The sequence below is a fragment of the Bidens hawaiensis genome, unplaced genomic scaffold, assembly GCF_021521415.1.
Source record: "Bidens hawaiensis isolate Kalapana, Puna unplaced genomic scaffold, B.hawaiensis_p1.1 tig00007048_1, whole genome shotgun sequence".
NCBI lineage: Eukaryota > Viridiplantae > Streptophyta > Magnoliopsida > Asterales > Asteraceae > Bidens > Bidens hawaiensis.
The window spans coordinates 403,402-415,853 of record NW_027491484.1 but is presented as its reverse complement, the minus strand read 5'-3'; the positions used below and the strand labels follow the sequence as shown (position 1 = coordinate 415,853).

Genomic DNA, 12,452 nt, shown 5'->3' with positions numbered 1-12,452 from the left:
ATTAAAATTGTAAAAATTACATAACTAAGGTTACACAAATATGTTACAAATAAGTAAAAAAAAATTCCTTGTACCTTACATTTGCTATATTGGTTGGTATACGTTGTTTATTAAAAATTAAAATCTTTAGTCCATGTCTGCTTGTAATTCTTTACTCTTGATAAGGTAACATATAAATTTTCTTGTAACTCTTGATGTAGTCATATATAGTTGTCTATGTGACAAATAAGATTCTATCAAGTACATACCAAATTACCAACCCTAAATAATGATAAATATATCCATCAAACTAACAAAAAAAATATTCATACACATAAAATATCAATACATTTAAATAATTAATATTATGTTATTTGAGATTATCAGTTCATGTTTATCTGAAAAACATGATTATCCTAAAAACAGATTACCTGAGCTTTGATGATATAATCATCCTTAGAATCTTTATAGTATAAAATTGATTGATTATGATAAATTTGTTGTCATTAATATTCCGTGTATGACAAATTTTTAATTGATTTTATATTTTAAAATTAAAATTTTTATAATTAAGCAACATATATAACTGAAAATTAAAATATAATAAAATGATTTGTTTCATTTCGTATGATTACCTGAGCTTTGATAATATAATCATCCTTAGAATCTTTATAATATGAAATTGATTGATTATGATAAATTTGTTGTCATTAATATTCCGTGTATGACAAATTTTTAATTGATTTTATATTTTAAAATATAAAGTTTTATAATCAAGTAACATATATAACTGAAAATTAAAATATAATAAAATGATTTGTTTCATTTCGTATGATTACTGGAGCTTTGATGATATAATCATCCTTAGAATCTTTATAATATGAAATTGATTGATTATGATAAATTTGTTGTCATTAATATTCCGTGTATGACAAATTTTTGATTGATTTTATATGTTACAATTAAAAGTTTTATAATCAAGCAACATATATAACTGAAAATTAAAATATAATAAAATGATTTGTTTCATTTCATATAATTAACTGAGCTTTGATGATATAATCATCCTTAAAATCTTTAATATGAAATTGATTGATTATGATAAATTTGTTGCCATTAATATTCCGTGTATGACAAATTTTTTTATTGATTTTATATTTTACAATTAAAAGTTTTATAATTAAGCAACATATATAACTGAAAATTAAAATATAATAAACTGATTTGTTTCATTTCATATGAATATAATTCTCAGGAAAATGACAGAGACATTCTAACATCAAAGTCATTGTTCAAATAACATTGATTATTCTGAGTTAGTAGAATATTAGAATATTTGAAGTTGCATAAAGTGAAGGTTGTGAATCTTATTAAAATAATTCAGAGTATTGGATAAGGAATGTTTAAGTTTTGAATACTAATCTCGTGTTATTACTTATTAGTTATTATTATGGAAAGTTGTTGGAATACTTAATTAATCGACACACACACACACACACATATATATATAAACAACTTATAGAGAAAAAAAAAAGAAAGAAAAAGAAGCAAAGATTTCCGATTTTATGAAAGCATGGTAAATGACTTTTAATTTGATTAACTATTTTTTTTACAATTAATATGAAATGAAATATCGTTGAAATGTAATGAGGAACATGATCAAGTTACACATAATAAGAAAAAGAAAAAACATTTCTATTAAGTTACATTATAATTAAGGTGTGAATCTTAATGAATCTTTATAACATATTTGAATAATAAATGCTATGACTGTAGGTTTTTTTTATAATTTTGAGTATAGCTTTATTATTTTGATTATGTAAACCATAATAAACACTTTAATTATGTACTAACCAATAGAAAAAAAACTAACATAACCCCCATTCGTTGTATTTGTATAAAAATAAAATTAATAAGTTAATATAATATTGAAATTATGTAAAAACCTAACGAAAACGATATTCTGTGAATCTAGGTTTCAATATCCTAAATGATTTTTGGAAAGCGAAAATAATTAATGGAATTGAAACATATTTTTTGGTTAAAAGTTTTGATTTGAAATGCTTTTAATCAAGTAATTTGTATTATAAGACATATTAAATTAAATATATTTAAATGTGTAAAAAGAATTTAAATCATGTCATAATATATATGTTTTGAAACATTTTGGTTTGAGTTATAGAAAAAAATATTGAAAACTAAATATTAATTTTTTTATTGCTAAAACCCTTTATATTACACAAAAAGTCAATGAATTAATAAAAACTAAACACCAAGATTTATGTAATAGGTATTTTCCATATTTGCAATATTTATATATAATGTTCGGAAAAAATTAAGAAAACACACATTTTCCTGAGTTCAAATGCATATGAAAAAATTTTAAATCAAAATCTAAAACCAATCTTATATAAAATATTATGCACAATTGCTCTAATGTCAGTTTAAAAATAAATTGTATTTTATTACCATACAAATCCAAATTCTTAGATAATAATACACCTTTATTTTCTTTAATTTGTAATTACATGTGTCTTGAAAATTTTATTCCAACAGACATGCAACTTCAATGTTGCAATTGTCTTATTTTCTTATTTCATCATTAATGTTAATGAATTAATCAATTATGATTTACCTTTAATAAAAATAATATTGAATTCATATATTGAAATTGCTTAAAGATAAGGAACCATATATTGAAATATGTTGAAAAAAAGATGAGGATGACTATAATATTGACAAGGGGCAAAATTAAGTAGTCTTTTTTCTTCTATACTTTCTGTTATTTCCAATTAGTAAAGTCTTGAAATTCATACCTCAACTTTTTAGATTTTTGAAAAAAAAAATATAAAATAACCAAAAGAATGCTCTTATATAACTCTGGAAACAAGTTCTTGATATAGGTTTTTATTCTAAGAGCTAGAATGGAGTCCCACGCTAACACACGAGCATATAGACAAAATGATATTCATAAATCGTATCTACACAATAGAATTAGGCAATTAAAGCACTCAAAATCTTAAAAATGGATATCGTTAGTGTATACTTGTTTTGGAAAGCTTCAACTATCAATATTATGTAAACTCCTAGTTCTTAGGCCATGTTTGGGATTCCTTATTTACACTTCTTTTTGACTTATTTAAGGAGTTTTTGATAAGTTATAATATCTTAACTTCTCAAAACTCTTTTTTCCTTCTTTAAAAACTTAAAAAAAGTCATATTATCCAAACACTCTTTTAACTTACAAAAGTCAATAAGTTATAAGAAGATAAAATAAGGAATCTCAAACACCTCCTTAATTGTTGGCTTATTGCCAATGCATCAAAATTCCTTTAGTAGTGGGGGTGGGGTTGTTCCTTTAAGGACCCTGCATAAAACCAACTGTTCAATAATTCATCAAATACTTAAGGAACCAGTCAACATCCATCAGCCATCACCTGCCTATCCATCTCTCTCTCTCTCTCTGTCTCTCCGGTGACCACCAGCTAATTCTTCATGTTTCAACAGATACTCGTATAGATGGCGGCGATGTACCCGCTAGGCAACCCTTATATGTGAGAGGGGAGGGGTACCAAAGGCAGCGCGCCCATAGTGCCCTTATGAAGCACAAACACATATCATACGGTTAATTTCACAATATATATGCGTGGGCATATTGGAGTTTACAACCACTTAGTTTAAAAAATCAATAAAATGGTATTAATGGCATTCCATGCCAAGTTTCTAAGTTTTAAAAATATCCGTTGAAGTTATTTTAAGTAGGTAAAACAATCTATTTATAGTGAGAGTTAATCAATTAAAATAAAAACAACACAATAATTTAATGGATATCTATAGCGATTTATGAATGATCTAAAATACGAAAGAACTTTGTAACTTCAATGTTTTGATAATCGGATTCATATAACTATATAACCAAGTAATCAAATTTATAACTATCTATATAAAACTACACCAAAAAGAAAATGCCATTGTTCCATGCAAAATAATATTAAGTTGTAAGAAGTTAATCTAGTTTAATCATGTGTTTTTTATACAATCAAAATGTATTTTATATTCATGCTTGTGAATCTAAATTGACCAAGTAAAAGAAACACACATTCAAGAAAATATATCATAACTCAGTTTGTGGTCCAAAACATATACCAAAATACAAGTAAATTTAAGAACAGTGAACAAAGTTGACGGTCACATTTATATAGCTTTCTATTACTCTATACTTCTTTTACTCCATTTATATAGCTAAGTTCTATTACTCAAATGGATTCAGTGCTTGAAGGATGGCAATCTGATCTTCATATGTATCCACTCTTTCCAACCCACTCGCGCAACTTCTCAAACACCTTCTTGTCTCCTTCAACAGCTCCCTTTGGTTAGCGCGGTTAAACACTTCGAGGCGTGGCACATGGTAACAGGCATGAAAGAAAGGGTGCTGAAGAGCCTGCATGGCCGTCGGCCTATCACTTGGACACCAAGAAAGAAGTGAAGCGATCAGATTAACTGCATCAGGGCTTGCACTCGGCAACAACTCAGAAAACCGCACACCAGGGAAGTCTTGAAACTTGTAGCATATGTTTCTAGCGAGATCTAGCCCCGACGCCCATGTAGTTTCTGTCGGGGTGCCTAACACACTACAGATTTTAACCAATACATCTCCATAATAAAACACAGGTTCATTGATGTATAACTCAGCCATGATGGCACCAACCGCCCACATATCGACAGAAGAGTCGTAAACAGGCGCACGCAGAAAAACCTCGGGTGCACGATAGCAAACTGTTGTAACTGGATATGGCTGTACACTATTCGCCTCACGGACCGAACCAAGATCACCAATCTTTAGCACGTTATTCTTCGAAACAAGAATGTTTGCGGGTTTAAGATCACAGTGAATGTAGCCGTTGTAGTGCATGTATGCAAGGCCTTGAAGGATTTGGAAGCACATGTTTCTGATCTCGGGTTCAGAGAACGGCTCTGTTCGAATTTCATCCATAAGTTTGTCGATATCATATTCCATGTACTCAAGTACCAAGAACAACATGCCTTCGTCGTCTCTTATTGTTTCTTTAAGCTTAACGATATTCGGATGATTGTTCATCTTGGTGAGTGATCTTACTTCTGGCGGGTTAATGCCGTCTTCCATCGTGTTGTATATATCGACTTTCTTGATCGCAACCACCTCACCGGTCTGCTTATTCATCGCTTTCCAGACGACACCGAACGTTCCTCCTCCAATTAGCTTGATTATTTGATATTTCTCCATTGTACGTGTATAGAGAATCGAAGAATATGTAACGTGATGTTTGAAGATCGACAGTAGTGTGGTGGTGGTGAATATATACGAATAGTAATATGATATATATCAAGTTAGGGTTTGTTGTTTATGTATAACATTAGTTCGAATATCGGATATTTAGCGGATTTGGATTATCTAATGATTAATGTATGTAAATCATACCAAATTTAAATCTCGATGCAATAACTTTTACTGCAAGGGAAGTGTATTTTTTAAAATTCTGATTTAGTTTATAAAGATGTTGTTTGTTAGAAACGTTGTTGTTTTAGGATTTTGTGCAACTTTTAGATTGAATTTGTTAATTTTGTATGATTTTTAAGTTTTTAAGCATTACTTAGGTAACATCACAATAAACTTTTAAAATAATTTCTTGATTAATTATTTGAACTTTAAATTAATAAAGCTCTTTTTTAATGTTAGATAACGTCGAATATAGTGCTTTGTTTCTTAACGATTTTATTTGCATATGTATTTTTATTTGAACTTTAAATTAATAAAGCTCTTTGTTAATGTTAAATGACGTAGAATATAGTGCTTTGTTTCTTAACGATTTTATTTGCATATGTATTTTTAGGTTAGTTATATTCTCTTTACTATAAAGATAAGATATAAACTTGTTACTTGTTAGGGTATTCGCATCTTCTGGAATGTTCAAAATGAAACCTTCATTCTTGATTCTATGAGAATTTTTATGAAAGCCTATCATTTGCTTCTCTTCGATGGAAGTTTGGTTTTCCCATAATGTATCTGTAGGTCCCGACCGGATCAAACAACAAAACAAACTAAGATACTAGTTGTTCTTGTATCAACCTCACAACTAGTTGGCGAAACAACTAGTTGGACCGAGATCTCGGATCTTATGGTGGGGTTAGTGGAGCCGAAACTTGAAGGTGGGGCGAGGGGTTAGAGAGAGTTTGAATACTTAGATGAATAATGTTGCAAAGGGTTGGTTAGTGTATTCCATACACACACTATATATAGTGTGAGTATGTTATACACCATTTCATTACTAACAAGCCCAATAGGCTTCAAGTACAAGAGGCCTCGGGCCCAAAACTTACAAGCGTAAACGAAACATAAACGTAAGCTAACGGTTACAAATACGAAAGACTTAAATAAACAAAACTGGGCCTTACAGTATCCCAATTTTTGGCCTAATTCTTCTTCTGATGATCGATTCAACCTTTGATAAAAAAGACATACGTTGGTTATATATCATATCTTCAACAAGTTTAGTAATGACATAACGGCCCTATTGTTCCAATGGAGAGAGGAACCTATGATTAGCTTTTCGAAAATTTCCAAACGAACAATTTCAACGAAATCTTTCAATTTATTTTTTTACTATGTTCAACTCTATGTATTCCTCTATCCGTATAGTACATTGAATGTACAGAAATAGCTGTAACAGAGTTTCTCTTATTTGTATTAAAAGCTACTATAGGAGGAATGTTTTTATGCGGTTCTAACGATTTCTCAAACACACTAGCAGGATGGTTTCAATTAGTCTTGAAGAGGATGGGATGATGTTCCCAACTTCTCATACATCTTTCATCATCCTTCCTGTCACCCTTTCAGGATTTGTTATTCCAAAATTTCGAGGTAGCCATGTCAACCAAGGGGTTTTCTACGGGCTCGAAATACCCTGGACGACGTTCCCGACGGAGCCCAACAATTCCGCCCCGAGGACACTCCCACCACCCTTATGATTAAATTTGTAGCAACTCTTGCTACAGGTCAACTCTTATCATCATTTTATTTATCACGGATTTTTAGCTATATGTGGTCTGTAATAGTGCTTTGCAAACGTTTTTCTATAGAGTTTTTGTGGTACGCTATAGGGCATTGTATCGAGGATTGCTAACCATGCCTCAACAAGATACTTGATCTGACTAGTAGACCCCATCCCGACGACACATGTCTTCGGTATAAGAAGCCTTTAGCGACGATTAGTCATCGGTATAGGGTGCACTAATTTTTTATTTATTTTTGTCTCGCCTATCCTGATGACTTGTCGTTGGGACTGGTATATATGTATCATTTTTCATTTATTTAGGCACTTGACAGTTACAAAACCGTACATTAGCTATTCCGTGCAACATATATGTATGCACCATGCATGCGCCCCAGGTCGGGTAATTGGAATGCCTTAAAGCAGATAGTTCAATGCATCAAACACACAACCAGGTACAGACTTACACTAGACAAAAAAATCATACCTCTTTTCGAGTTTACTAATGCCGAACGGTCGGGTTATCCAGACACCCTTCGCTCAACATCCATAGACTAATGCATGTACTATGTTGTTTTTTTTTTGGAAAGACAAGCTAATAAAATATATATATATATATATATATATATATATAAACCACATGTAAATTACGGTAATTACCCGATTAATTTGTTTCTATTTTTTGTTTTACCCTACGCTTACGGTATAACGACGTGACAATTTTTACACTTTCGCGCAGTGCCAAAATACACGTGAACGAGATGAACAAATATTTGAATAAATAAAAAAATTTGGAAAATAAAACTTGGACATAAAGAAATCCAACGGTACTATTATAATTAATATTATATATTTAATTGATAACTTTGACGGCACAACCACGTGACCGTACGTGGTTGGTCGTCTTTTTAGTTAGTTTTTAATTTTTAAGTTGTAAAACATGAGTTTTTTTATATTGTTATATATCATCAAATAATTCTGGCCGAATTCATGTCAGCTTGCGATGTGCAATACGCGGGTTTTTTTTCCGTGACTTTTTTTTGTTTGTCCATTCTGGACGAATCCGCGATGCAGTTCGTGGCCACAATGCGCGCATATTTTCTTTTGTTTTCGTCATAGTCTTTTTTATTTAAATATGTTAATTTGTTGTATTAAGAGTGTCGACGAAATAACTTATTGCTTTAGTTCTGGTGTCGTAACCCGATACCGACCGAACTCGTGATGGTTCGCCACCATGACACATGGTTTTCTTTGTATGATTTAGTGCCGACACGTCAATTCTAACCAAATTCGCGATAGTTAGCAAGCGCAACACGTGAGTTCTTTATCATGTTTTTGATCGTCGAGTCTTGAATCAACGAATTCGTACCTTACTTTCGGCACAATAACCATCTACCAACCAAACTTTCATCGGTTTGCAACCGCAATGCGTATTTTGTTATATTAATTTGTTGTGTTTGGACGTTAACAAAGTTTTTTTGGGGTTTTATTCTTATATATTCGTCAAAATTATACTATTTAGAGATATTTTAGTGCTGAAAAGATGTATAAATTCTTATACATCAGAAACCCTAATTGGAAATTTGGGAAGATGAAATGTTGAAGATGGTGTTATATATTTCATATTATGTTATGATACTAAAAATTAGCTTAGTTCACATGGTTGGTTTTATGGGTTAGTGCCCAACCTCTACATGATTTTGGATGATTATTTTTAAACTGAATTAAAGGTTTACGGGTAAAAAGGTAATTTCAGCAATTTTTTAACGGGTTAACGAGCGTTTGACTAACAATAGGTGTCATACTGAGTTCGTCCGGAAACTTCAGTGATTCAATACGCGCAATTTAAAAATTAATGATCCAAGTAATCTCCTGTCCATATTATAAAGATTAATGGTCCAAGTAATCTCCCGCTCATATTACACAGGGAAGGGAAGCAAATCGTATTTTTCTCTTTTAAAATTTTAATAATTTATAAGTTAACAAAAAGTCCTTCCTCTCGATACCAAGTTGCTAAACAGAAGGCTTCCCCTCTACGATTCAGGTTAGAAATCGGTAGGTTATATTTCATTGAAAGGTTGGTTGTTTATTTACTGTCTAATTTTGGGATTAAGGTTATAAATTGGTTACAAAGATTGTATCTTTATGTCGAAAGTGTTTCATTTTTCGATTCAGGTTACAATTGAATTGTCGAAAGATTGTATCTTTTGTCGAAAATTTGTAATTTTGTTTTCTAATTTGGCCTAGTTAGACTTCTACTGTTGAAAAGCATAGAAATTTAGATGCTTGTAAGATTGCATAATGGATAATGGTTTATTTCCACTTACACACTTTCTTTCTTTTGTATTAGTGATTTTAATTAATTTGATATACAATAATTTATTTGGTTGTATTATACAGTTGCAGCTGAAGAGACATGGCGGTTAAAAGATTACGCAGGGAAGAACAAACAGAAACGGACAGGCTTACAGACATGCCAGAATCCCTGCAGCTTCGCATTCTTTCTTTTGTTGATGCTAGACACGCTGTTCAAACTTTGTTGTTGTCGAAATCATGGGTTTCTTTATGGACATGCATTCCGGTTCTCCGTTTCAGCTCCTATGGTTTCAAAGAACTTGATGTTTTCGATACCTTTGTCCTTAACGCTTTATCACGTTGTCAATCCGTCAAGTTGGATAAATTATCCTTCAATCGCCGTGAAACATGCAGTCCCCAGCTTTTAGAAAAAGTTTTCGATTATGCGTTTTCTCATGGTGTCCAAGAGCTGGAAGCAAACATCGTCGATACTATAAACCAAACCAGCGAGAAGTGGCCGATCTGGCTACATACTTCATCGGTTCGTTAACAAGCCTGAAGTTACAGAGCACATTTGATATGACTTGCTTGTTTTTGGAACCAAGATCAGGATCGTTCAAGAATCTCACCAATTTGCATCTCCAAAGGGTAATTATTACGGATCTTGATCCGTTCTCAGGGTTTCCTGCGCTGGACAAGTTAAAATTGGTCTGTTGTTTTGTCGGTACAGATGGCAACGCTTTGAACGTACATGCTCTGCAACTCTCAGAATTTACCTTCTTCTGCTACACGCAGGATATCATAAGCTGTCAATTCACGACTCCAAAACTTAGATATTTTGAGTGGGGAGGGAGCGGGTTACCACAATTGAAGGGCAGTCTTCCTATTGTTCTTGACACACTGGTCATCAATTATAGTGGCTACTGCCTCGAAATGCAAGAGAAGATAATGTTTGATCATATGCTCATGTTGTTTAATACTTTGTACCGTGTCAAATCGCTCACGGTTACCGCCCCTATTGTTCATCTACTCGCATTGTTTCCGGATGAATTGGTGCATCGACGTTCGCCTTTTCGGAATTTGAAGTGTTTGAACCTGGATTTTAGTTCACACCATTTATGTATTAGAAACACACTGTCTTTGAGCGAAACGCTAAAACATGTTCCAGGTGTGAAAGCTTACTTGCTACACAAGTCTCCAGATGCCCAGTGCACCATAGTTACTTCTCCAAATGCATCATCACACTTCTCAGAAGTGCATGGGTGATATAAACGAGCCCAACAGGCTGCCCAGGATCACATGTTTAAGGTAATGTTAGCACTTTATTTATTCTGTATTATTATTTAAGGTAATGTTTTGCATTAATAAAGGCTATCGGAAATTTGCTCCAAATTCTGTTAGGTTCTTCTCTAATTCTAGGGAGACTGGACAACTCAGATCGGTCCCTAACAATGCACCTGCTAAGAAATTTGGGTTTAATACACCAATTTGCAACTTGAAGAGCTTTCAAATTCTTCAACTTTTCTTCATCTTCTCCAACACAACCAAGAAGGTACGAACCGATCCAATTCGGGTGCGTAGTCAACTCCGGCAGTACATACTGCTCCGGCCGTTGTACCCTGGGAAACAAAACAAGTAGATACTAGGAATTTGTTTTAAGGGCCCCGTGTTCAACACGATCCTCGGTCACCAACTTCTACTTCTACCCAATTCTTTGTACTTTGATTTATTTCAGTTGTAATTGTAATGTAATTTAATGCTTTCTAGATAGGTGTTTTTTGTTCATTCTTTGTATTGTAATCGTATTAAAACTGTTTTATTTATTTTATACCGAACGGTTCGCCACGTGTCTAACACGATCCTCAACCAAAACCGTTACCCAATTTCATAAACGAATTGTTGTTTTGAAGAAACATTTGTTGAAGACTCAAGTGATGAAGACTCATGACATAGATGCTAGAAGAAAGCTTATGGAAGCACTCCTAGTAAGATATGGATTGAATCATTTCGGTATATAAATCTGCATTTTATATTCTTTTTATGTACTTTTATAAACGGTATTGTACTAAGTGAATTTCCCATGATTAACGAGAGTATCGTTATTATATTTTTATTATTATCTTAACTCAAAGTGAACCACTTTTCCTACAATTTTAAAACAGATTTTCGTGAAGATTAACGGTTCAATCTTAAAACCTATTGATAAGGATTTTTGGTTCACGAAAGTTTAAAATGTTAATCAGATTTTTTCTATACAATCTTATAAATATTTGGGGAAATAATGTGATTAGTATAAAAGATATCGGATTTATTTATACTGGAGTACAATATTAAATCTGAATACCGTTACAAATCGTATAAGAGTTTTTGACAATTTATTCTCATGAATTAATATGGGAGTTTGCTATTAAACTTAACACTAAACATGTCATTAATAAAATGGTGGTTTTATTTTGACTCATAAAATCCATGTTGATTTTGTTTAGTACAAAACTTAATATGGAAAATAAGTTTCAAGTGGGTGATAGATAAGATGAACAAAAGTGCTCATTTTGTTGCAAATATATTTGTGTGAAGAGAATCACAATATATTGAAACGATTTGAAAAACCGTTGGGTTTTTAATTTAAAATGATTTTTATAATCATTCTTCATCTAACGAGCGCGTTAGAATATATATTATTTAGCGTAATAATTCTGGTCTTATTGGGTTTGAAATGTTTATATTTTCTAATGAGCATATTAGAAAAGGTTGGTTTAGTAAAACCATATGTATTTATAAACATACAAGGTGGGATGCGAGGTACGGTTTTGTTGTTTGCGAAGTAGGTATTTCGCAGTGTGCGAACAAGTAAAAAAAAGATTATTTGGCGAATTGATGGTTTATACCTTCTAATGAGCGTGTTAGAAATGGTGTTATTCGTATAAACTACTAAGCTTTATAACGGTTTTTACCGTTTATTTCTAAGGAGCGTCTTAGAACCGATTTTGTATTTATAAACCATAACCTCTAAAACGTTTTTTATAATTGCTTATTTCTAAGGAGCGTCTTAGAACCGCTTTAAATCTTATAAATTAATAAGCTTTATAAACAAGTATATTCTTTTTATTTTCTAAAGAGCGTCTTAGAAGTGGTTCATAAGAATCGCAA

At 32.0% G+C, this 12,452-nt stretch overlaps 2 pseudogenes across 1 annotated transcript; one reads left to right on the top strand and one right to left on the bottom strand.

Annotated features, from left to right (window-relative positions):
- Positions 1-4,231: 4,231 nt before the first annotated feature.
- On the bottom strand, positions 4,232-5,242 carry LOC143634389 (cyclin-dependent kinase F-4 pseudogene; annotated as a pseudogene).
- Positions 5,243-9,013: 3,771 nt separating this feature from the next.
- On the top strand, positions 9,014-10,568 carry LOC143634388 (putative F-box/FBD/LRR-repeat protein At4g03220; annotated as a pseudogene). Its single transcript, XR_013153845.1, has 2 exons — positions 9,014-9,051; positions 9,408-10,568. The product of XR_013153845.1 is annotated as a putative F-box/FBD/LRR-repeat protein At4g03220 (transcript).
- Positions 10,569-12,452: the final 1,884 nt, after the last annotated feature.